At 50.2% G+C, this 27,028-nt stretch overlaps 1 pseudogene; it reads left to right on the plus strand.

Annotated features, from left to right (window-relative positions):
• The first annotated feature begins 358 nt into the window (after positions 1–358).
• Positions 359–25,662, plus strand: LOC130311976 (dual specificity testis-specific protein kinase 2-like; annotated as a pseudogene).
• The last annotated feature ends 1,366 nt before the right edge of the window (positions 25,663–27,028 follow it).

Below are 27,028 nucleotides of genomic sequence, written 5' to 3' on the forward strand. Positions count from 1 at the left end.
GTGTTACTATATACAGAGGGGATGTGTCCTCCCTGTGTTACTATATACAGAGAGGATGTGTCCTCCCTGTGTTACTATATACAGAGGGGATGTCCTCCCTACATTACTATATACAGAGGTGATGTGTCCTCCCTACATTACTATATACAGAGGGGATGTGTCCTCCCTACATTACTATATACAGAGGTGATGTCCTCCCTACATTACTAAATACAGAGGTGATGTCCTCCCTACATTACTATATACAGAGGAACCTTTACTGTGTTTGCCTGATGTTCGTTGTCGCACCACACGCTGGTCTCTATATGTGAGGTAGATTTTGTGAGACCCCGATGACTGATCTTTCCTCTATCTCCAGGTGCGGCATCGCCAGTCCGGCCAAATCATGGTCCTGAAGATGAACAAGATGATGAGTAATCGAGCCAATATGCTCCGAGAGGTGCAGCTGATGAACCGACTATGTCACCCTAATATACTGAGGTAAAGATCACACTCATACCAAGTTTATCTCAATCACCCTAATATACTGAGGTAAAGATCACACTTATCCCAAGTGTATCTCCATCACCCCAATATACTGAGGTAAAGATCACACTCATACCAAGTTTATCTCCATCACCCTAATATACTGAGGTAAAGATCACACTGATCCCATATTTAACTCCATCACCCCAATATACTGAGGTAAAGATCACACTCATCCCAAGTTTTACTCCATCACCCCAATATACTGAGGTAAAGATCACTCATCCCATGTTAACTCCATCACCCCAATATACTGAGGTAAAGATGACACTCATCCCAAGTTTTACTTCATCACCCCCAATATACTGAGGTAAAGATCACACTCATCCCATGTTTATCTCCATCACCCCAATATACTGAGGTAAAGATCACACTCATCCCAAGTTTTACTTCATCACCCCCAATATACTGAGGTAAAGATCACACTCATCCCATGTTTATCTCATCACCCTAATATACTGAGGTAAAGATCACACTCATCCCATGTTTATCTCCATTACCCCAATATACTGAGGTAAAGATCACACTCATCCCATGTTTAACTCCATCACCCCAATATACTGAGGTAAAGATCACACTCATCCCAAGTTTTACGTCATCACCCCCAATATACTGAGGTAAAGATCACACTCATCCCATGTTTATCTCCATCACCCCAATATACTGAGGTAAAGATCACACTCATCCCATGTTTATCTCCATCACCCCAATATACTGAGGTAAAGATCACACTCATCCCATGTTAATTCCATCACCCCAATATACTGAGGTAAAGATCACACTCATCCCAAGTTTTACGTCATCACCCCCAATATACTGAGGTAAAGATCACACTCATCCCATGTTTATCTCCACCCCAATATACTGAGGTAAAGATCACACTCATCCCTTGTTTATCTCCATCACCCCAATATACTGAGGTAAAGATCACACTCATCCCATGTTTATCTCCATCACCCCAATATACTGAGGTAAAGATCACACTCATCCCATGTTTATCTCCATTACCCGAATATACTGAGGTAAAAATCACACTCATCCCATGTTTAACTCCTTTATTTATTTTTAAAGTATTTATTTAAGTTTTTGCATATAAAGATAACAGACATCACCATCCTGGCGAGATAGCATAGACAGAGAGAACAGCAACCCCCAGAGGTCTCAGGGAGCCACGATAAACAATAAGGAGATAAGGCATACCAAAAGCATCTGCAAAGAACACAGAAGGCTGCTACGAGGCCCCAAGAGGAATCCAACACAGACAGACAACCTGACACGCATTCATACATACTTCCCGGCACCCAACCCCCCCACCCCAGCCCGGACACCAACCGAGCAGTTACAACCCATAGCGACCTACTCAGACAGTCCAACTGGCGGGCCAGCCAACTCCGCTAACAGCAACCAGGGGGTCCACACCAAATTAAACTTCTTTAGGCACTTACGACTAACATAAAGGGCCTGATACAGTGGAACATATTTGTTCACCAAGGCTATCCAACGAGACAGCGGAGGGGTGGATGTATCCTTCCCGGTCATGACTACCCCCTTGCGGGCACAAAACAGCAGGAAACGAATCACCAACCGTATATGAGTACTAAAGATCAAGTCATCAAGAACCCCCAATAGGCACACCGTAGGGCTAAATGCAAAGGGAAAGTCCAGATGATCACCCAAGAAACCCACCACCTCCTCCCAGAAGGCTGCAATAACAGGACACTCCCATACAGCATGCAGAAAGGTACCAACTTCCAAGGAACATCGAAAACAAAGGTCCAATGGAGACAATCCAAAACGCTTAAAGCGTACCTGTCATAGTGCAAAAAAAAAGAAAAAAAGTGATCTGTTACTCAGGACCCAATCCTGATCATGTGCATATCATTATTATGTGTCTCGGACCTATATATCCAGAGATATAAGCATTTATCTGCTGGTGAGTTACTTTTTCATTGTGCAGGCTGGAGGGGGCGTGTCAGTCTGTCTCCCTCACAGGAGCAAGCCTGGGCAGTCAGCCAATCAGAACTCTCTACTCTGTAACCCTTTGCTCTCTGGTTTTATGCTGTGTCATGTGTCAGAGGAAGATACTTGGAGCTTGCCTGCAGTAATCAGAAGACATTATGAGGATGAAATGTATAAATATAAGAATAGATCTTTATAAAATTAGTGCAAGGATTTTTTAGATAAAAGTACAGCAGCATTTTTATGAATACGTTTCCTATCTGTTTTATCTTCTCCTAGTAAAGCTGGATGCTAATCAGCATAGCTGTCACTATGTGTGTCATTCATCTTTCACAGACTCCTGAATGTCTGATCAACCTCTTTGTCATTCAGGAGTCTGAGAAAGCTTTGACTATTTCAGGATGCTGGGAGTTGTAGTTTAGTAACAACTGAAGCTGCAATGGTTGTAAATAACTGTGTTAGAGCAGTGTTGCCTCCAGCTGTTGTATAACTACAGCTCCCAGCATGTCCACACATCCTTTATCTGTAGTTTTGCACACACAATAGAAATCTCCTATACTGGATACCGGTATGCTTTACGGCCGTATCCAGTATGCTGTAAAATCTAGACTAGTCTGTGGCTAAAAGACAGGTGACCCCTAGTGGTGGCTATTTTGAGCTTGAATTTCAGGTGAAAATTTAATTTTTTTTAACAGGTGTATATTGTGAAATGTCATATTATAATGAGTCCTGCAATATATGAAAAGTTTTTAACAATGACAGTGCCTCTTTAAGCTTAGCAGGGGTATAGTACAACCCTCAAAACATATCTAGATTGGATCAACATATCTCGGCTACTGACCACAGTTGCATAATACAAACCTTCCACTTCCTTCCACTGACTCTCCGACAAGTCCGGGATATCAGCCACCCATTTAGAAAAGGCCAGGGAAAAAGGACAGAGCCCCAATGACTGGAGAAGGGGATAGGACTGGGTGAGAGGTTTAGAGAGATCCGTGGTGCCCAAGAGGAGCTCCACCTCGGAAAACACCTGGGTAAACGTCAGGGAGCCAAACTGCGCCTGAACCACGTGCCGAAGCTGAAAATACGTACAACATGGCAGACCCGGGGACGCCATAGCGTTCCATCATCTCCTCAAAGGACAGGAACACCTGATCCTCCCGGAACAAGTGGGTCATAAATTTAACTCCATGAGCACCCCAAAAACTGGCCTCCTGTAACCCATGCAGGTGAGACAAATGAACGTTCCCCCACAAGGGTGCCCTAGGAGATACCAGAGGCAGTGGAAATTTACTCGACACCATGGGCCAAACCTTAGCCACAGTGGACAGAGGGGTAGGGAAGGAGAAGCCAGAGTGATACCTGTAGAGGGTATTGGTCAGAGCTTCATATGATCCCACAATCGCACCAGCCAGGGCTGTCGCCGAGTTCAACAAATCCAGGTCGATCCACCACGCTGTATAGACCAACTGGGAGGCAAGAAAATAGTTACAGACATCAGGGCCAGCTAAGCCACCACACTGCTTGGGGGCCTGAAGAAGGGCCCAACTGAGTCTGGGAGGCTTTCCCTGCCAATAGAAGGATCCCAGAGCACTGCATAGCGCATTACAATACCTCTTGGGGGGGGAATGACAGGGGACAGGTGAAATACATATAGAAATTTAGTGAGGTAAATCATTTTAAAGATATTGATCCTGCCCGCCAGGGAGAGGGGGAGGGTAGACCATGCAAGCAGCCGCTCCACAGTGGAGTGCAGTAGTGGCTCCAAGTTAAGAGGCATTTTATTTATTTATTTATATAGTGCCTACCGATTCCGCAGCGCTTACAATTATGGGAACAAAGACAAGTATCAGACATAATATTACACAATAACTATTCAAACAAGAGGTGTGGGGATATGTTGAGGATATGTTGAGGATATGTTGAGGATATGTTGAGGATATGTTGAGGATATGTTGAGGATATGTTGAGGATATGTTGAGGATATGTTGGGGATATGTTGAGGATATGTTCTGGATATGTTCTGGATATGTTGAGGATATGTTGAGGATATGTTGAGGATATGTTGAGGATATGTTGAGGATATGTTGAGGATATGTTCTGGATATGTTGGGGATATGTTGGGGATATGTTGGGGATATGTTGGGGATATGTTGAGGATATGTTGAGGATATGTTGAGGATATGTTGAGGATATGTTGAGGATATGTTGGGGATATGTTGGGGATATGTTGGGGATATGTTCTGGATATGTTGGGGATATGTTGAGGATATGTTGAGGATATGTTGAGGATATGTTGAGGATATGTTGGGGATATGTTGGGGATATGTCGGGGATATGTCGGGGATATGTCGGGGATATGTTGGGGGATATGTTGGGGGATATGTCGAGGATATGTTGGGAATATGTTGGGGATATGTTGAGGATATGTTGAGGATATGTTGAGGATATGTTGGGGGATATGTCGAGGATATGTCGGGGATATGTCGGGGATATGTTGAGGATATGTTGAGGATATTTTGGGGATATATGTTGGGGATATGTTGGGGGATATGTCGAGGATATGTCGAGGATATGTCGGGGATATGTCGGGGATATGTTGGGGATATGTTGGGGATATGTTGGGGATATGTTGGGGATATGTTGAGGATATTTTGGGGATGTATGTTGGGGATATGTTGAGGCCAATTAGAGACTGTTATAGGCCTGTCTGAAGAGATGTGTTTTTAGGCCACGTTTGAGACTATGGATGTTGTTGTTGAGTCTGAGGGATTGAGGGATAGTATTCCAGAGAACCGATGCAGCACGAGTGAAGTCTTGGAGACGGGAGTGAGAAGTTCGGATTATAGAAGATGTTAGTGTGAGATCATTAGCAGATCGGAGAGAACGTGTAGGATGGTAGACTGAGATGAGAGAGGAGATGTAGGGAGGTGCAGCATTGTGGAGAGCTTTGTGTGTGAGACTGAGGATTTTGTACTGTATTCTGGACTGAATTGGTAACCAGTGTAGTGACTGGCACAGGGAGGAGGCGTCGTTGTAGCGGCTGGAGAGGAAGATGAATCTGGCTGCGGCATTAAGGATGGACTGGAGAGGAAAGAGTTTGGAGAAAGGAAGGCCTATTAGTAAAGAGTTACAGTAGTCGAGGCGGGAGGGAATCAAAGCAATAATGAGAGTTTTAGCAGTTTCAGTAGTGAGAAACGGGCGGATTCTGGAAATGTTTTTGAGATGCAGGTAACAAGAACGTGAAAGGGACTGAATATGGGGATTGAACGACAGATCAGAGTCAAGTATAACTCCAAGACAGCGAGCCTGCTGCCCGGGAGTTATGGTAGTACCACATACCGAGATGGAAATGTCAGGGTTAGGTACAGTATCAGTTGATGGAGAATAGACAAGAAGTTCTGTTTTAGGCATATAGTCTAACAGGGACGGAGTAACCTCCACTCCCAAATATCAAAAACAAGGAACCACCTGCACCCCCGCCGGAAGAGAGGGCGGAAGGGGAACCCCAGAAGAAAGCGCCATCAGGGAGTATTTAGCCCAGGTAACCTGCAGGCCTGAGATTACACCAAATCGGTTAAGTAAGTCCATAAGGGACAGTAGGGAACCCTCAGCATCTGCCATATATACTAGAGTATCATCTGCATAAAGGGAAACCTTTTCTATAATAGACCCCCTGGAAATGCCACATATACCCGGGTCCCTCCATATGGTTGCTGCCAAAGGCTCTATCGCAAGCGCAAATAAAAAGGGAGAAAGAGGGCACCCCTGTCTCGTCCCCCAACCCAGGGAGAATGGGGCCGAAATGTCCAAATTAGTACAGATCTGGGCCCTAGGCTAATACAGCAGGCGAACCCAAGCACAAAAGCGGGGACCAAACCCAAACGACCCCAACACCTCCCAGAGATAAAGCCACAAAACTGAGTCAGAGGCTTTATAGACATCCAGGCTCATCACCACACCCGTGGGAAAGCCCCCATCTACCGCCACTATGTTAAGCTGCAAGCGTTTCACATTTACATCTGTAGCCCTGCCTGGCATAAACCCCGTTGGGTCAGGATGAATGATAGCACCGACAAGTCCATACAATCGAGTAGCTAGGACTCTAGCCATAATTTTAATATCAACATTCAGAAGGGAAATAGGTCTATAGGAGCCAGGGAGCACTGGATCCTTCCCAGGTTTGGGAAGCACAACGATGAGCGCCTCCCTCATAGAATCCGGAAGGGCATCGGCATCGGCTATGGAGTGGACAGACGCTCCTCATTCATCCTGTACCAATCACCTACCATTCCATCTAAACCCGAAGTCTTCCCCTCAGGAAGATCTTTAATACCCTGAGCCACCTAATCCACAGTAAAGGGGGCATCTAATGCCTCTGCTTGAGCCCGCGTAAGCGAGGGGAGAGTCAAAGCCTGTAAGAAGGAGAGAATCTCCCCCTGACAGGGCACAAAGGGGGCAGCATATAAGGAGGAATTGAATTCCTGGAAGACTGCATTTATCCCTGAAGGATCCGTAACTACCACCCCTTCACTTCCCATGATGCAAGGAATAGAGGCAGTCGGGCGAGTAGCCCTAGCCAAATACACCAATAATTTACCGTTCTTATCTCCAAATTCGAACAGGGCAGCCTCCCTATCCTCTAACTTCAATTGGACCCTGTCTTTCTGGACAACTAACAAGGATCTCTGAGCCTTAGCCCACTCCCTCTCATTCTCAGGTGACTGATTCCTAACATACTCAGCCTCCAGAACCCCCACCCTTTGCAAGAGTGCAACCTCCATGGCCGACCTACGTCTTCGCTGACCAGCAACCCCCGCAATGAAAGCACTCCTAATCGTGGCCTTGTACGCATCCCACTGCCCCAAAGGGCCCGAATAGTCATTATTACGTTCCCAGTTTTCAGTAAAAGCCACCCCCAAAGCCTCCTCAACCGCCTCAGCCTGTAGCCAGCCAAGGTGCATGCGCCATATGCGGGAAGGGGGGGGGGGTAGGGCCAAGGTGCAGAACTACCACAAGGTGCAGAACTACCACAAGGGCAGAGTGGTCTGAGATCCCCCTAGAGGTGTAGGAAACTTCTCTTACCACTGGAAGAAGATCCTCAGATGCCAGGTCAATGCAAGAAAATGACCTATGGGCCGCAGCGCAGAGTAGAAGGAGGACCCTGTAGGGTATTTCCACCTCCAGAGGTCAGTCAAGCCCAATGCCAGTTATTGAATGTAGAAGAGCCATGGTCAACAGCCGTGGTGCGGTCGAGAACTGGATCAGGAACCACGTTGAAATCACCTACAAAGAGGATGGGGCCAGAGGGAAAAGAAAGCAGTTCGTTAGTAATAAGCTCCAGTACTGAAACTTGAAAGGAGCGGAGGCAAATAATGTGAGGAGACTGACGCTTAACAAAATCAAGACAAAGGGCCCTCTTAAATTTGGAATTGAGCCCCCTGACATTCCAACAAACCTCCTTCAGAGTCCCCATCTGGATAGAGTACACTAATAAGAAACAGGATGGACCAACTCCCGACCAGGACTATGGAGGATTGAGCACCGGGACCACACTCACCCCACTCAACCGACAGACAAACACAGACATAGCACACACTTAAAACAGAAAAACAAATGCACATAGCATAAGGGAAACAACCCCATGAAGACCCTGTCCAACACTAACCGGGACACACTAAACCGTTAATCCCTAACGCAGTGCAGACCTATACCCAAAACTGGAACCACTACTGACGCCCAAGGACGCAGAAGAAAAGTCTAATAAACCCCCAACCCCTCCCACCACCCCAGCAGGAACTAATACGGCCGGTAACTGAAAACTATCCCAAGAGGACCTAGGGACACTGGAACCTACAGAGGCCCTAAACAAGAAGCTGACTCCCTAACCACTAGCTACAAACTTTCACGGAGAGCAGCCAGCAGCAGGCCAGAACAAAACAGCTCAGTCCGGTGGTCTAGCAGGGGGAGCAGCATCAATCCAATGGAGAGCATCAGATGGAGAAGTAAAGAACTTGGTGGAAGTCCCATCTACCACTCGTAGGCGTGCAGGATATAACATTGAATAACGATAGCCCTTGGCTCGCAGCTTCGCACGGACTTCCGTGAACTGCACCCGCTGCTTGCGACGTTCAACCAAGAAATCAGGGTAAAAGGACACTCTGCTCCTATCCCGAACAATTTCACCTTTGAGGCGCACAGCCCTGAGGATAGCGTCTCTGTCCTTAAAATGAAGAAGCTTAGCCAAGAAGGGACGAGGAGGCCGGGCCGTGACCCGGTGAGCCCGCTCAACAGAAAAGTTGGAAGAGAAGGTGTCCGCTGGAAGAATCTCCTTCAGCCAGGTTTCATGGAACTTCACAGGATCCTGCCCCTCAACTCTTTCAGGAAGACCCATGAGGAAGACCCCCCCGGAGCGATCCGAATCTCTGGAGAACTGACTTAGCACTTTCGCTGCCTGCTCAGACACCTTAGCGGCCAATGGAGTTCGAACGCCGGGACCCAATTGCGAGGGGCCCCCAGAACGGGAGGACCCCTCATCAGAGGAGGCATCCTCATCAGAGGTCGGTCTTGGAGCATCAACATTAAGTTTAGACTTCTTGTGTCTCTGGCTGCCACGGGGGCCACCCATGGTCAGGAGGGCCAGGCAGAGAGCAGGTAGAAAGTCACTAGGGCCCACAGCAGGGGTAGCAGCAAAGAAGGCTCACCGGGCAGTAAGCAGAGTCCAAGCAACACAAGTCCCAGCAATGCACCACCCAGCAGCACTAGCAACAGTCTCTAACAGCATGCAGAAGACCCCAAACAGTAGCTTCACTTGAGGGAGAGGAGCCGTCCAGGACCTCAGAGCAGTCAGGCACCCTTGATAGGACAGCAGGAACCACAGAGTCCGGCCAGTGAGGGGTTACAGCACCCACAGATCCCAGTACAGCAGCTTCAGAGCACAGCAGAGCCCTGGAGTAACCAGGGAAATGGGGAAGCCATGCCCACGAAGCCTCCAATGGCGGTCGCCCGTCCTCTACAGCAGACCTGAGCCCACACCCACCCAGGGACCAGGAGAGCAGCCCGGACCACAGCCGACAGCAGGAGTCCCCCTCCCCAGCCTCCGCCAGCCAGTCACCACCCAACACAGGGACACTTCACTCGCCCCGGACCTCTGCCCGTGCCGCCACAGCTCACAGAAACGGTCCCCGGGTCCTCAGCCAGCCTCCAGTAACAGCAGGGTTAAGTACCGGCCGCGCAAACAGGTGATTAGTGCTGAGCGGCGGGAGCTCTGGCTCGTGCGTCCGTTCAGCTCAGCATCCAGGCCACGCCCATCCCGTGTTTAGCTACATCACCTGAATATTCTGAGGTAAAGACCACACTCATCCCATGTTTAACTCCCTCACCCCAATATACTGAGGTAATGATCACACTCATCCCATGTTTTACTTCATCACTCCAATATACTGAGGAAAAGACCACACTCATCCCATGTTTATCTCCATCACCCCAATATACTGAGGTAAAGATCACACTCATCCCATGTTTATCTCCATCACCCCAATATACTGAGGTAAAGACCACACTCGTCCCATGTTTAATTCCCTCACCCCAATATACTGAGGTAAAGATCACACTCATCCCATGTTTATCTCCATTACCCCAATATACTGAGGTAAAGATCACACTCATCCCATGTTTAACTCACTCACCCCAATATACTGAGGTAAAGATCACACTCATCCCATGTTTAACTTCATCACCCCAATATACTGAGGTAAAGATCACACTCATCCCATGTTTAACTCACTCACCCCAATATACTGAGGTAAAGATCACACTCATCCCATGTTTAACTTCATCACCCCAATATACTGAGATAAAGATCTCTCATCCCATGTTTAACTTCATCACCCCAATATACTGAGGTAAAGATCTCACTCATCCCATGTTTAACTCCATCACCCCAATATACTGAGGTAAAGATCACCCTCATCCCATGTACCGTCCCCCATGTTTTATGTCGTGACTGTTACATCTTTTCCCGAGTGGTGACTCTTCTCTTCATCCTTTCTTTTGTTTAGGTTCATGGGCGTATGTGTGCACCAGGGGCAGCTTCACGCCCTCACTGAGGTAAGTGGAGGGTATGCTCAGAATTGTTCACCTGTCCCAGTCATAACCAAACCCCCAGGGGTCCAGAAAGCTGAGATATGAGGATCTTATTGATGGGCTTCTCACCCTCTGCTCTCCTGATGTTTGGTACAATGTATCAGTACAGGATTGTCTAGTCTGTGTACAATTGTAACAGATTCTCAGCTGTGGGAAGTAACCTATAGATACTCCTATATAATGTTTCTAGATCAGTATATTTACATAGGACTGCTGGAGGCTGTCACCCGGTGCATGCTGGGATATCTCCTCATGTCTGGTTTTCTCTGCAGTACATTAATGGGGGTAACCTGGAGCAGCTGCTGCAGAGCGGGGACCCCCTGTCCTGGTCCGTGCGCATCAAGCTGAGTCTGGACATCGCCCGCGGCCTGCGCTACCTGCACTCCAAGGGCGTCTTCCACCGGGACCTCACCTCCAAGGTATGAACCATCGGTCACACACAGGGTGTCCTGTAATCCGCCACTCACCTCCTGCTGCCAGATTACCGGGATCTTATGGGTCTTCTCTCTCCTAGAACTGCCTGGTGCGTTATGATGACAGCGGGTACACGGCCGTGGTGGCGGATTTTGGATTGGCTGAAAAAATTCCTGATGGCAGGTGAGAACACAGTCATGTGACCCAACCCCTCAGTCACCTGACCTCTCCTGGCACCTCAGTCACCTGACCTCTCCTGGCACCTGTCACCTGACCTCTCCTGGCACCTCAGTCACGTGACCTCCCCTGGCACCTCAGTCACCTGACCTCCCCTGGCACCTCAGTCACCTGACCTCCCCTGGCACCTCAGTCACCTGACCTCCCCTGGCACCTCAGTCACCTGACCTCTCCTGGCACCTCAGTCACCTGACCTCTCCTGGCACCTGAGTCACCTGACCTCTCCTAGCACCTGAGTCACCTGACCTCTCCTGGCACCTGAGTCACCTGACCTCTCCTGGCACCTGAGTCACCTGACCTCTCCTGGCACCTGAGTCACCTGACCTCTCCTGGCACCTGAGTCACCTGACCTCTCCTGGCACCTGTCACCTGACCTCTCCTGGCACCTCAGTCACCTGACCTCCCCTGGCACCTCAGTCACCTGACCTCCCCTGGCACCTCAGTCACCTGACCTCCCCTGGCACCTCAGTCACCTGACCTCCCCTGGCACCTCAGTCACCTGACCTCCCCTGGCACCTCAGTCACCTGACCTCTCCTGGCACCTCAGTCACCTGACCTCTCCTGGCACCTGAGTCACCTGACCTCTCCTGGCACCTGAGTCACCTGACCTCTCCTGGCACCTGAGTCACCTGACCTCTCCTGGCACCTGAGTCACCTGACCTCTCCTGGCACCTGAGTCACCTGACCTCTCCTGGCACCTGAGTCACCTGACCTCTCCTGGCACCTGAGTCACCTGACCTCTCCTGGCACCTGAGTCACCTGACCTCTCCTGGCACCTGAGTCACCTGACCTCTCCTGGCACCTGAGTCACCTGACCTCTCCTGGCACCTGAGTCACCTGAGTCACCTGACCTTTCCTGGCACCTGACCTCTCCTGGCACCTGACCTCTCCTGGCACCTGAGTCACCTGACCTCTCCTGGCACCTGAGTCACCTGACCTCTCCTGGCACCTGACCTCTCCTGGCACCTGACCTCTCCTGGCACCTGACCTCTCCTGGCACCTGACCTCTCCTGGCACCTGAGTCACCTGACCTCTCCTGGCACCTGAGTCACCTGACCTCTCCTGGCACCTGAGTCACCTGACCTCTCCTGGCACCTGAGTCACCTGACCTCTCCTGGCACCTGACCTCTCCTGGCACCTGACCTCTCCTGGCACCTGACCTCTCCTGGCACCTGACCTCTCCTGGCACCTGACCTCTCCTGGCACCTGACCTCTCCTGGCACCTGACCTCCCCTGGCACCTGAGTCACCTGACCTCTCCTGGCACCTGAGTCACCCTGACCTCTCTTGGCACCTGAGTCACCCTGACCTCCCCTGGCACCTGAGTCACCCTGACCTCCCCTGGCACCTGAGTCACCCTGACCTCCCCTGGCACCTGAGTCACCCTGACCTCCCCTGGCACCTGAGTCACCCTGACCTCCCCTGGCACCTGAGTCACCCTGACCTCCCCTGGCACCTGAGTCACCCTGACCTCCCCTGGCACCTGAGTCACCCTGACCTCCCCTGGCACCTGGGTCACCCTGACCTCCCCTGGCACCTGGGTCACCCGACCTCCCCTGGCACCTGGGTCACCCTGACCTCCCCTGGCACCTGGGTCACCCGACCTCCCCTGGCACCTGGGTCACCCGACCTCCCCTGGCACCTGGGTCACCCGACCTCCCCTGGCACCTGGGTCACCCGACCTCCCCTGGCACCTGGGTCACCCGACCTCCCCTGGCACCTGGGTCACCCGACCTCCCCTGGCACCTGGGTCACCCGACCTCCCCTGGCACCTGGGTCACCCGACCTCCCCTGGCACCTGGGTCACCCGACCTCCCCTGGCACCTGGGTCACCCGACCACCCCTGGCACCTTCAATAAGTGCTTATTATTACTGAGTGATGCTCTGCAGGGTCAGGTGATTCATGTCACTGTGTAGCCCTATTATTACTGATCATTACTCTGCCGTTTCCTGCTGACTCCCCCCTGTCTCTTGCAGTCAGACAGAGCCGCTGTCGGTGGTGGGCTCCCCATACTGGATGGCCCCGGAGGTCCTGCGGGGGGATCTGTATAATGAGAAGGTGAGGAGGAGCGGTCCCTGCGGTCTGTGATGTTTCGGCTTCTCGTCCTTTCACACCGTTCTTCTCTCTACTTCTAGGCCGACGTTTTTGCCTTTGGGATAATCCTCTGTGAGATCATCGCTCGGATTCCCGCAGACCCGGACTATCTCCCACGCACTGAGGTGAGTCCTGCAGACCCCGTCTATCTTGGTTGTCCACTAGTGGGGATGTGGTGGGGGGCACACTGTGCAGAAGACCTGCAGGGACATCTGTTGCATGTTGGGGCTGTGGTGCTGGAGACCTGCGGGGACATCTGTTGTATGTTGGGGGCTGTGGTGCAGTAGACCTGCGGGAACATCTGTTGTATGTTGGGGGCTGTGGTGCAGGAGACCTGCGGGGACATCTGTTGTATGTTGGGGGCTGTGGTGCAGTAGACCTGCGGGGACATCTGTTGTATGTTGGGGGCTGTGGTGCAGGAGACCTGTGGTGACATCTGTCGTATGTTGGGGGCTGTGGTGCAGGGGAGCTGCGGGAACATCTGTTGTATGTTGGGGGCTGTGGTGCAGGGGAGCTGCGGGAACATCTGTTGTATGTTGGGGGCTGTGGTGCAGGGGAGCTGCGGGGACATCTATTGCATGTTGGGGGCTGTGGTGCAGGGGAGCTGCAGGAACATCTGTTGTATGTTGGGGGCTTTGGTGCAGGAGACCTGCGGGGACATCTGTCGTATGTTGGGGGCTGTGGTGCAGGAGACCTGTGGTGACATCTGTCGTATGTTGGGGGCTGTGGTGCAGGGGAGTTGCGGGGACATCTGTCGTATGTTGAGGGCTGTGGTGCAGGAGACCTGTGGTGACATCTGTCATATGTTGGGGGCTGTGGAGCAGGGGAGCTGTGGTGACATCTGTTGTATGTTGGGGGGCTGTGGTGCAGGAGACCTGCGGGGACATCTGTTGTATGTTGGGGGCTGTGGTGCAGGGACATCTGTCGTATGTTGAGGGCTGTGGTGCGGGGACATTTGTTGTATGTTGGGGGATGTGGTGCAGGGGAGCTGCAGGGACATCTGTTGTATGTTGAGGGCTGTGGTGCAGGAGACTTGCGGGGACATCTGTCGTATGTTGAGGGCTGTGGTGCAGGAGACTTGCGCGGACATCTGTCGTATGTTGGGGGCTGTGGTGCAGGAGAGTTGTGGGGACGTCTGTCATATGTTGGGGGCTGTGGAGACATCTGTCGTATGTTGAGGGCTTTGGTGCAGGGAAGTGGCAGAGACATCTGTTGTATGTTGGGGGCTGTTTTGCAGGAGACCTGCGGGGACATTTGTTGTATGTTGAGGCCTGTGATGCAGGGAAATCTGTCGTATGTTGAGGGCTGTGGTGCGGGGACATCTGTTGTATGTTGGGGGCTGTGGTGCAGGGGAGCTGTGGTGACATCTGTCGTGTGTCTAGGGCAGTGATGCGGAGACCTGTGGTGACATCTATCATATGTTGGGGGCTGTGGTGCAGGGGAGCTGCGGGAACATCTGTTGTATGTTGGGGGCTGTGGTGCAGGGGATCTGCGGGGACATATATTGCATGTTGGGGGCTGTGGTGCAGTGGAGTTGTGGGGACATCTGTCATATGTTGAGGGCTGTGGTGCAGGGGAGTTGCAGAGACATCTGTTGAATGTTGGGAGCTGTGGTGACATCTGTTGTATGTTGGGGGCTGTGGTGCAGGAGACCTGCGGGGACATCTGTTGTATGTTGGGGGCTGTGGTGCAGGGGAGCTGCAGGGACATCTGTTGTATGTTGAGGGCTGTGGTGTAGGAGACTTGCGGGGACATCTCTTGTATGTTGAGGGCTGTGGTGCAGGAGACTTGCGGGGACATCTCTTGTATGTTGAGGGCTGTGGTGCAGGGACATCTCTTGTATGTTGAGGGCTGTGGTGCAGGGACATCTCTTGTATGTTGGGGGCTGTGGTGCAGGAGACCTGCGGGGACATTTGTTGTATGTTGGGGGCTGTGGTGCAGGAGACTTGCGGGGACATCTCTTGTATGTTGAGGGCTGTGGTGCAGGAGACTTGCGGGGACATCTCTTGTATATTGAGGGCTGTGGTGCAGGGACATCTCTTGTATGTTGGGGGCTGTGGTGCAGGAGACCTGCGGGGACATTTGTTGTATGTTGGGGGCTGTGGTGCAGGGGAGCTGCAGGGACATCTGTTGTATATTGAGGGCTGTGGTGCAGAAGACTTGCGGGGACATCTCTTGTATCTTGAGGGCTGTGGTGCAGGGGAGCTGCAGGGACATCTTTTGTATGTTGGGGGCTGTAAGGCTTTGTTTTTCTTCTCTTACCTTCTGCTTTGATTCCCCCAGGACTTTGGTCTGGACATGGAGTCTTTCCGGGAGATGGTCCCCTCCGGCTGCCCTCCTGCCTTCTTACAGCTGGCGTTTCACTGCTGCCGGGTATGTAGGGTCTCACGGTCACCGCGGTGTGTTAGCTGAGCTCAGACGAATAGTGAGTGCAGCTCTGGAGAAGAAGACATGATGTAACAGCAGAATAGTGAGTGCAGCCCTGGGGATAAGCCATGATGTAACAGCAGAATAGTGAGTGCAGCCCTGGAGGATAAGACACGATGTAACAGCAGAATAGTGAGTGCAGCTCTGGAGGATAAGACACGATGTAACAGCAGAATAGTGAGTGCAGCTCTGGAGGATAAGACCTGATGTAACAGCAGAATAGTGAGTGCAGCTCTGGAGGATAAGACATGATGTAACAGCAGAATAGTGAGTGGAGCTCTGGAGAATAAGACATGATGTAACAGCAGAATAGTGAGTGCAGCTCTGGAGCATAAGACATGATGTAACAGCAGAATAGTGAGTGCAGCCCTGGGGATAAGCCATGATGTAACAGCAGAATAGTGAGTGCAGCCCTGGAGGATAAGACACGATGTAACAGCAGAATAGTGAGTGCAGCTCTGGAGGATAAGACCTGATGTAACAGCAGAATAGTGAGTGCAGCTCTGGAGGATAAGACCTGATGTAACAGCAGAATAGTGAGTGCAGCTCTGGAGGATAAGACATGATGTAACAGCAGAATAGTGAATGCAGCTCTGGAGGATAAGACATGATGTAACAGCAGAATAGTGAGTGCAGCTCTGGAGGATAAGACCTGATGTAACAGCAGAATAGTGAGTGCAGCTCTGAAGGATAAGACATGATATAACAGCAGAATAGTGAGTGCAGCTCTGAAGGATAAGACATGATGTAACAGCAGAATAGTGAGTGCAGCTCTGGAGGATAAGACCTGATGTAACAGCAGAATAGTGAGTGCAGCTCTGGAGGATAAGACATGATGTAACAGCAGAATAGTGAGTGCAGCTCTGGAGGATAAGACATGGTGTAACAGCAGAATAGTGAGTGCAGCTCTGGAGGATAAGACATGATGTAACAGCAGAATAGTGAGTGCAGCTCTGGAGGATAAGACATGATGTAACAGCAGAATAGTGAGTGCAGCTCTGGAGGATAAGACATGATGTAACAGCAGAATAGTGAGTGCAGCTCTGGAGGATAATACATGATGTAACAGCAGAATAGTGAGTGCACCTCTGGAGGATGAGACATGATGTAACAGCAGAATAGTGAGTACAGCTCTGGAGGATAAGACGTGATGTAACAGCAGAATAGTGAGTGCAGCTCTGGAGGATAAGACATGATGTAACCTTAGTATTTCTCTTGTTTGCATGACACTTCCCCTTTCTACCTATAGATGGCGCCAGAGTCCAGGTCGTCCTTCTGTGAGGTGAGTCAGCGACTCGATGGCATCCTGGACAGTATGGACGCCCCGATGTCTCCACAAAGTGCTCAGAAAGAGGCAGCGGAGCTGAAAACACCAGGAAGTGGTAAGTTGTTAGTGACCGTCCCCTTCTCTCCTTCTGGGGTCACCTGATCCAATGTCCCCTCATACGATGTCCCCTGATACGATGTCACCTGATCCCATGTCCAATCATACGATGTCCCCTGATACGATGTCACCTGATACGATGTCACCTGATCCCATGTCCCCTCATACGATGTCACCTGATCCCATGTCCCCTCATACGATGTCACCTGATCCCATGTCCCCTCATACGATGTCCCCTCATACGATGTCCCCTCATACGATGTCCCCTCATACGATGTCCCCTGATACGATGTCCCCTGATACGATGTCCCCTGATACGATGTCCCCTGATTCCATGTCCCCTCATACGATGTCACCTGATTCCATGTCCCCTCATACGATGTCACCTGATCCCATGTCCCCTCATACGATGTCCCCTCATACGATGTCCCCTCATACGATGTCCCCTCATACGATGTCCCCTGATACCATGTCACCTGATCCCATGTCCCCTCATACGATGTCACCTGATCCCATGTCACCTGATCCCATGTCCCCTCATACGATGTCCCCTCATACGATGTCCCCTCATACGATGTCCCCTCATACGATGTCCCCTGATACGATGTCCCCTGATACCATGTCACCTGATCCCATGTCCCCTCATACGATGTCACCTGATCCCATGTCCCCTTATACGATGTCCCCTTATACGATGTCCCCTCATACGATGTCCCCTCATACGATGTCCCCCTGATCCCATGTCCCCCTGATCCCTTGTCCCCCTGATCCCTTGTCCCCCTGATCCCATGTCCCCCTGATCCCATGTCCCCTCATACGATGTCACCTGATCCCATGTCCACTGATCCCATGTCCCCTGATCCCATGTCCCCTCATATGATGTCCCCTGATCCCATGTCCCCTCATACGATGTCCTCTCATACAATGTCACCTTCTGACCAGTATAATATTTACTGAAATGATTTACTGTATAAAGTTGTACCTTATGATGTTCTGGGGGACGGGACATAGAGAGGGGCAAAAAAGTATTTAGTCAGCCCCCAATTGTACAAGTTCTCCCCCTTATAAAGATGAGGCTGTAATTATCATCATAGGTTATAACCTCAACTATGAGAGAGAATGAGAAATAATCCATAAAATCACATTGTCCGATTTATAAAGAATTTATTTGTAAATTATGGTGGAAAATAAGTATTTGGTCAATAGGAAAAGTTCCTCTCAATACTTTGTTATATCCCCTTTATTGGCAATGACAGAGGTCACATGTTTTCTGTCTTCACAAGGTTCTCACACACTGTTGCTGGTATTTTAGCCCATTCCTCCATGCAGATCTCCTCTAGAGCAGTGATGTTTTGGGGCTGTCGCTGGGCAACATGGACTTTCAACTCCCTCCAAAGGTTTTCTATGGGGTTGAGATCTGGAGACTGGCTAGGCCACTCCAGGACCTTGAAATGCTTCTTATGAAGCCACTCTTTCCTTGCCCGGGCGGTGTTTTTGGGATCATTGTCATGCTGAAATACCCAGCCACGTTTCATCTTCAATGCCCTTGCTGATGGACGGAGGTTTTCACTCAAAATCTCACAATACATGGCCCCATTCATTCTTTCCTTTACACGGATCAGTCATCCTGATGTTTCCACCCCCATGCTTCACAGTAGTTATGGTGTTCTTTGGCTGCAACTCAACATTCTTTCTCCTCCAAACACGACAAGTTGAGTTTTTACCAAAAAGTTCTATTTTGGTTTCATCTGACCATATGACATTCTCCCAATACTCTTCTGGATCATCCAAGTGCTCTCTAGCAAACTTCAGACGGGCCCGGACATGTACTGGCTTAAGCAGGGGGACACGTCTGGCACTGTATGATGTGAGTCCCTGGCGGTGTAGTGTGTTACTGATGGTAGCCTTTGCTACTTTGGTCCCAGCTCCCTGCAGGTCATTCACTAGGTCCCTCCCGTGTGGTTCTGGGATTTTTGCTCACCGTTCTTGTGATCATTTTGACACCACGGGGTGAGATCTTGAGTGGAGCCCCAGATTGAAGGAGATTAATAGTGGTCTATAATGTTTTCTATTTTCTAATAATTGCTCCCACAGTTGATTTCTTCACACCAAGCTGCTTGCCTATCGCAGATTCAGTCTTCCCAGCCTGGTGCAGGACTACAATTTTGTTTCTGGTGTCCTTGGACAGCTCTTTGGTCTTGGCCATAGTGGAGTTTGGAGTGTGACTGTTTGAGGTTGTGGACAGGTGTCTTATATACTGATAACAACAAGTTCACACAGGAGCCATTAATACAGGTAATGAGTGGAGGTCACAGGAGACTCTTATAGAAGAAGTTACAGGTCTGTGAGAGGCAGAAATCTTACTTGTTTGTAGGTGACCAAATACTTATTTTCCACCATAATTTACAAATAAATTCTTTAATAATCAGACAATGTGATTTATGGATTATTTCTCATTCTATGTTGATAATTACAGCCTCATCTTTATAAGGGGAGAACCCCCACTGTATGAGAATGAGGCTTTACATGTCTCCTCCTCCAGCAAACAACAAGCAAAGAGGTCACCGCAGTATTTATGATTGATCCCATCTATAGGGGGGTATTCACGATCCTTCAGGTCAGAGGTCACCGCAGTATTTATGATTGATCCCATCTATAGGGGGGTATTCACGATCCTTCAGGTCAGAGGTCAGCGCAGTATTTATGATTGATCCCATCTATAGGGGGGTATTCACGATCCTTCAGGTCAGAGGTCACCGCAGTATTTATGATTGATCCCATCTATAGGGGGATATTCACGATCCTTCAGGTCAGAGGTCACCGCAGTATTTATGATTGATCCCATCTATAGGAGGTATTCACGATCCTTCAGGTCAGAGGTCACCGCAGTATTTATGATTGATCCCATCTATAGGGGGATATTCACGATCCTTCAGGTCAGAGGTCACCGCAGTATTTATGATTGATCCCATCTATAGGGGGTATTCACGATCCTTCAGGTCAGAGGTCACCGCAGTATTTATGATTGATCCCATCTATAGGAGGTATTCACGATCCTTAGGTCAGAGGTCACCGCAGTATTTATGATTGATCCCATCTATAGGGGGGTATTCACGATCCTTCAGGTCAGAGGTCACCGCAGTATTTATGATTGATCCCATCTATAGGGGGGTATTCACGATCCTTCAGGTCAGAGGTCACCGCAGTATTTATGATTGATCCCATCTATAGGGGGGTATTCACGATCCTTCAGGTCAGAGGTCACCGCAGTATTTATGATTGATCCCATCTATAGGAGGTATTCACGATCCTTAGGTCAGAGGTCACCGCAGTATTTATGATTGATCCCATCTATAGGGGGGTATTCACGATCCTTCAGGTCAGAGGTCACCGCAGTATTTATGATTGATCCCATCTATAGGGGGGTATTCACGATCCTTCAGGTCAGAGGTCACCGCAGTATTTATGATTGATCCCATCTATAGGGGGGTATTCACGATCCTTCAGGTCAGAGGTCACCGCAGTATTTATGATTGATCCCATCTATAGGGGGGTATTCACGATCCTTCAGGTCAGAGGTCACCGCAGTATTTATGATTGATCCCATCTATAGGGGGGTATTCACGATCCTTCAGGTCAGAGGTCAGCGCAGTATTTATGATTGATCCCATCTATAGGGGGGTATTCACGATCCTTCAGGTCAGAGGTCACCGCAGTATTTATGATTGATCCCATCTATAGGGGGATATTCACGATCCTTCAGGTCAGAGGTCACCGCAGTATTTATGATTGATCCCATCTATAGGGGGTATTCACGATCCTTCAGGTCAGAGGTCACCGCAGTATTTATGATTGATCCCATCTATAGGAGGTATTCACGATCCTTAGGTCAGAGGTCACCGCAGTATTTATGATTGATCCCATCTATAGGGGGGTATTCACGATCCTTCAGGTCAGAGGTCACCGCAGTATTTATGATTGATCCCATCTATAGGAGGTATTCACGATCCTTAGGTCAGAGGTCACCGCAGTATTTATGATTGATCCCATCTATAGGGGGGTATTCACGATCCTTCAGGTCAGAGGTCACCGCAGTATTTATGATTGATCCCATCTATAGGGGGGTATTCACGATCCTTCAGGTCAGAGGTCACCGCAGTATTTATGATTGATCCCATCTATAGGGGGGTATTCACGATCCTTCAGGTCAGAGGTCACCGCAGTATTTATGATTGATCCCATCTATAGGAGGTATTCACGATCCTTAGGTCAGAGGTCACCGCAGTATTTATGATTGATCCCATCTATAGGGGGGTATTCACGATCCTTCAGGTCAGAGGTCACCGCAGTATTTATGATTGATCCCATCTATAGGGGGGTATTCACGATCCTTCAGGTCAGAGGTCACCGCAGTATTTATGATTGATCCCATCTATAGGGGGGTATTCACGATCCTTCAGGTCAGAGGTCACCGCAGTATTTATGATTGATCCCATCTATAGGGGGGTATTCACGATCCTTCAGGTCAGAGGTCACCGCAGTATTTATGATTGATCCCATCTATAGGGGGGTATTCACGATCCTTCAGGTCAGAGGTCACCGCAGTATTTATGATTGATCCCATCTATAGGGGGGTATTCACGATCCTTCAGGTCAGAGGTCACCGCAGTATTTATGATTGATCCCATCTATAGGGGGGTATTCACGATCCTTCAGGTCAGAGGTCACCGCAGTATTTATGATTGATCCCATCTATAGGGGGTATTCACGATCCTTCAGGTCAGAGGTCACCGCAGTATTTATGATTGATCCCATCTATAGGAGGTATTCACGATCCTTCAGGTCAGAGGTCACCGCAGTATTTATGATTGATCCCATCTATAGGAGGTATTCACGATCCTTCAGGTCAGAGGTCACCGCAGTATTTATGATTGATCCCATCTATAGGGGGGTATTCACGATCCTTCAGGTCAGAGGTCACCACAGTATTTATGATTGATCCCATCTATAGGGGGTATTCACGATCCTTCAGGTCAGAGGTCACCGCAGTATTTATGATTGATCCCATCTATAGGGGGGTATTCACGATCCTTCAGGTCAGAGGTCACCGCAGTATTTATGATTGATCCCATCTATAGGAGGTATTCACGATCCTTCAGGTCATAGGTCACCGCAGTATTTGTGATTGCTCCCATCTAGAGGGGGTATTCACGATCCTTCAGGTCAGAGGTCACCGCAGTATTTAGGATTGATCCCATCTATAGGGGGGTATTCACGATCCTTAGGTCAGAGGTCACCGCAGTATTTGTGGTTGATCCCATCTATAGGGGGGTATTCACGATCCTTAGGTCAGAGGTCACCGCAGTATTTATGATTGATCCCATCTATAGGGGGTATTCACGATCCTTCAGGTCATAGGTCACCGCAGTATTTGTGATTGATCCCATCTATAGGAGGTATTCACGATCCTTCAGGTCATAGGTCACCGCAGTATTTGTGATTGATCCCATCTATAGGGGATATTCACGATCCTTAGGTCAGAGGTCACTGCAGTATTTGTGATTGAACCCATCTATAGGGGGTATTCACGATCCTTCAGGTCATAGGTCACCGCAGTATTTGTGATTGCTCCATCTAGAGGGGGTATTCATGATCCTTAGGTCAGAGGTCACCGCAGTATTTAGGATTGATCCCATCTATAGGGGGGTATTCACGATCCTTAGGTCAGAGGTCACCGCAGTATTTGTGGTTGATCCCATCTATAGGGGGTATTCACGATCCTTAGGTCAGAGGTCACCGCAGTATTTATGATTGATCCCAACTATAGGGGGGGTATTCACGATCCTTAGGTCAGAGGTCACAGCAGTATTTGTGATTGATCCCATCTTTAGGGGGTATTCACGATCCTTAGGTCAGAGGTCACCGCAGTATTTATGATTGATCCCATCTATAGGGGGTATTCACGATCCTTAGGTCAGAGGTCACCGCAGTATTTATGATTGATCCATCTATAGGGGGTATTCACGATCCTTCAGGTCAGAGGTCACCGCAGTATTTATGATTGATCCATCTATAGGGGGGTATTCACGATCCTTCAGGTCAGAGGTCACCGCAGTATTTATGATTGATCCCATCTATAGGAGGTATTCACGATCCTTCAGGTCATAGGTCACCGCAGTATTTGTGATTGCTCCCATCTAGAGGGGGTATTCATGATCCTTAGGTCAGAGGTCACCGCAGTATTTAGGATTGATCCCATCTATAGGGGGGTATTCACGATCCTTAGGTCAGAGGTCACCGCAGTATTTGTGGTTGATCCCATCTATAGGGGGGTATTCACGATCCTTAGGTCAGAGGTCACCGCAGTATTTATGATTGATCCCATCTATAGGGGGTATTCACGATCCTTCAGGTCATAGGTCACCCGCAGTATTTGTGATTGATCCCATCTATAGGAGGTATTCACGATCCTTCAGGTCATAGGTCACCGCAGTATTTGTGATTGATCCCATCTATAGGGGGTCTTCACGATCCTTAGGTCAGAGGTCACTGCAGTATTTGTGATTGAACCCATCTATAGGGGGTATTCACGATCCTTCAGGTCATAGGTCACCGCAGTATTTGTGATTGCTCCCATCTATAAGGGGTATTCATGATCCTTAGGTCAGAGCCCGGACGTGGCGCCACCTCATATTAATTTTCTGTTATTATAACATTATATATAGTAACAACATTTTGTTTCTCATATAGGTGGAGGGAGAAGTTCTAAGAAGTCGGATAATCAGGAGCGGACCTGGATCTCCCCACCCACCTGACCAGCGCTTGTCCCGGAGTCAGTCAGACATGTTCTCTCCTCAGGCTCCGCTGGCTCTTCGCTCTCATGGCCCGTACACAGACCTGTTACCTGACACTCCCGCCCGCTTCAATCCCTTCTCACAGCGGAAGACCTGAAAGGAGGAAGAATCAAACTCTATGACACCCCCAGCAAATCGGTCATCTCACTAACCTTTGACCTCCCGCCACCTTTGTCTACCAGATGAGCAGTCCCGTAACCCCTGAGCCAATGGTGGATGCCCAGTGTGAATTCTCTGACCTGGTGACAAGACCGAGACGATGTAGATCTCTTCCATCTTCACCTGAAGTTGTACGTAGAGGAAGCCCGTGCCCGGTCTCCACCCCGGTCCAAAGGGGCCATCGAGATAAAGGAGAGAGCGGTGACCTCTGGCACACGCCTGACTTTAGTTCGGTAGAGGACCGACAGCAGTCAGGACACCAGAGTAGTCAATGGCTTCTTTCGGGACTATTTCCCTAATTCTCTTTTACCGGAGAACTCTTCCGACAATCTTTCAGCAAGTTTAACCTCCCCCAAGAATCTGCCATCCAATGGGATTCCAGCCCTCCGTTAGATATAGACTGTCCGTACACTAAACCCTGTGGTCCTGAATGGAGACCACATTCTGACCTGCAGATTGTCAATGAGACACTAACGGACTACATGAAGGAAATGCCTATAGAAGGAGGTGTCCTACACTGTAATGGGGACAAGACCACGAAAAGTCCTCCATGTGGAGAAAACGGATTTGAGAGGCAGCGAACATAGATGGTTCCCCAAATATCAGTGAATGGATGGATGATCGTTTATCTGGGGAGCGTCCTGATTCCCGAGCCCTGAAATCTCAAGAGAGATCCAAAGACTGGAATAGAAAGTGGAAACCCAACGCAGCATCACCGGGGGGTCCTCCGCAGCCGGAGCAGCCCATGGATTGCTCCAGCAGTCCTGACAGCACAGAAGAGAATAACTTCTGCAGAAGGCTCCCGCACCTACAAACCAATGGATCTCTTCTGGCTCATTCGTCTTCTCCTCACTCTTCATCATCTTCCACACCATCGTCTTCCCGTTCCCCGTCCCCTCCAGTCAGCACTTGGCAACTAGAGCCACAAGGTGTCCCAAACAGGTTGAGCCTTTCGGACAACAACAATGTGGTAAGCAGTAAGCCCATCAGGTGGGTCGGCCTGCTCAATCCACATCCGCTGGGTTCTCTGGAGGGGAATTTATGGGAAGGAAGCCTGCCCGGCCTCGGCTGTGAGGGTGCAGAGAGTGGTAGCATGGCTCCTCTCCACGCATCTTCAAGTTCTGTCCTGGACCACGAGGAGACGGTGTCATGTCCTGCCTGCTGTTTGGGCGGGTTTAGTTTCATATCAGTCTGCCGCAGGTCCCCCCGGACACATCCCGCTATCAGAACCTGAACTGTGAGGCGAGCCGAGGACTCATTCACACAGCTCCAGACTCGGCACTCCTCGGCCAGGACCCAGTAGGAAGCTGCCAGAAGCACAGACTTAAGTGGCGCATGCATGGACTGATGCCATGTGTTCTGTACCGGGCGGCACGGGCTGCGGTGGCTTTGTTTACATATTGTGGAGCTGCCATATTTGGTTGCGTCCAGTTCACGTCTTTATTCGAGGTTTGCACTCAGCTTTAGCTACCACTGGTGCAGACTAGCGAAAACTAAGGAAAAATGTTTTGTTGTACAAAAAAAAATGTCCTAAGCGTGTTCTGCACAAACTTGGCTACGATCTAGAGGTCTTTTGGGTATATTTATGTCTAGCACGTCCTAAGACGCAGCCCCTCAGCCCCTTTAAGTCCTCATGCCTGTACACTATGGGAATGAATAGCATGCGCTCTGCAGGTCCATGAGCCCAATGCATAGAATTACTAGAACTCCTGCAGAGATATGTTATGATAAATGCCCATGAGCCTCTTTGTGTGGATGCCTGGACCAGTACAGCCCTGCACGCCTAGTACACAGCAGGCCTTGTCTACTTTATGGCAGCAGCTGCCCTGTACACCGCAGCAGCCGCTCGTCTTGTACACTGCAGAAGCCGCTCGTCTTGTACACTGCAGAAGCCGCTCGTCTTGTACACTGCAGAAGCCGCTCGTTCTTGTGCACTGCAGCAGCCGCTCGTCTTGTGCACTGCAGCAGCCGCTCGTCTTGTGCACTGCAGCAGCAGCTCGTCTTGTGCACTGCAGCAGCCGCTCGTCTTGTGCACTGCAGCAGCCGCTCGTCTTGTGCACTGCAGCAGCCGCTCGTCTTGTGCACTGCAGCAGCCGCTCGTCTTGTGCACTGCAGCAGCCGCTCGTCTTGTGCACTGCAGCAGCCGCTCGTCTTGTGCACTGCAGCAGCCGCTCGTCTTGTGCACTGCAGCAGCCGCTCGTCTTGTGCACTGCAGCAGCCGCTCGTCTTGTGCACTGCAGCAGCCGCTCGTCTTGTGCACTGCAGCAGCCGCTCGTCTTGTACACTGCAGCAGCCGCTCGTCTTGTACACTGCAGCAGCCGCTCGTCTTGTACACTGCAGCAGCCGCTCGTCTTGTACACTGCAGCAGCCGCTCGTCTTGTACACTGCAGCAGCCGCTCGTCTTGTACACGGCAGCAGCCGCTCGTCTTGTACACGGCAGCAGCCGCTCGTCTTGTACACGGCAGCAGCCGCTCGTCTTGTACACGGCAGCAGCCGCTCGTCTTGTACACGCAGAGCCGCTCGTCTTGTACACGGCAGCAGCCGCTCGTCTTGTACACGGCAGCAGCCGCTCTTCTTGTACACGGCAGCAGCCGCTCGTCTTGTACACGGCAGCAGCCGCTCGTCTTGTACACGGCAGCAGCCGCTCGTCTTGTACACGGCAGCAGCCGCTCGTCTTGTACACGGCAGCAGCCGCTCGTCTTGTACACGGCAGCAGCCGCTCGTCTTGTACACGGCAGCAGCCGCTCGTCTTGTACACGGCAGCAGCCGCTCGTCTTGTACACGCAGCAGCCGCTCGTCTAGTACACGGCAGCAGCCGCTCGTCTAGTAC

This window comes from Hyla sarda, unplaced genomic scaffold, assembly GCF_029499605.1.
Source record: "Hyla sarda isolate aHylSar1 unplaced genomic scaffold, aHylSar1.hap1 scaffold_1697, whole genome shotgun sequence".
In the NCBI taxonomy this organism is placed as follows: Eukaryota; Metazoa; Chordata; class Amphibia; order Anura; family Hylidae; genus Hyla; species Hyla sarda.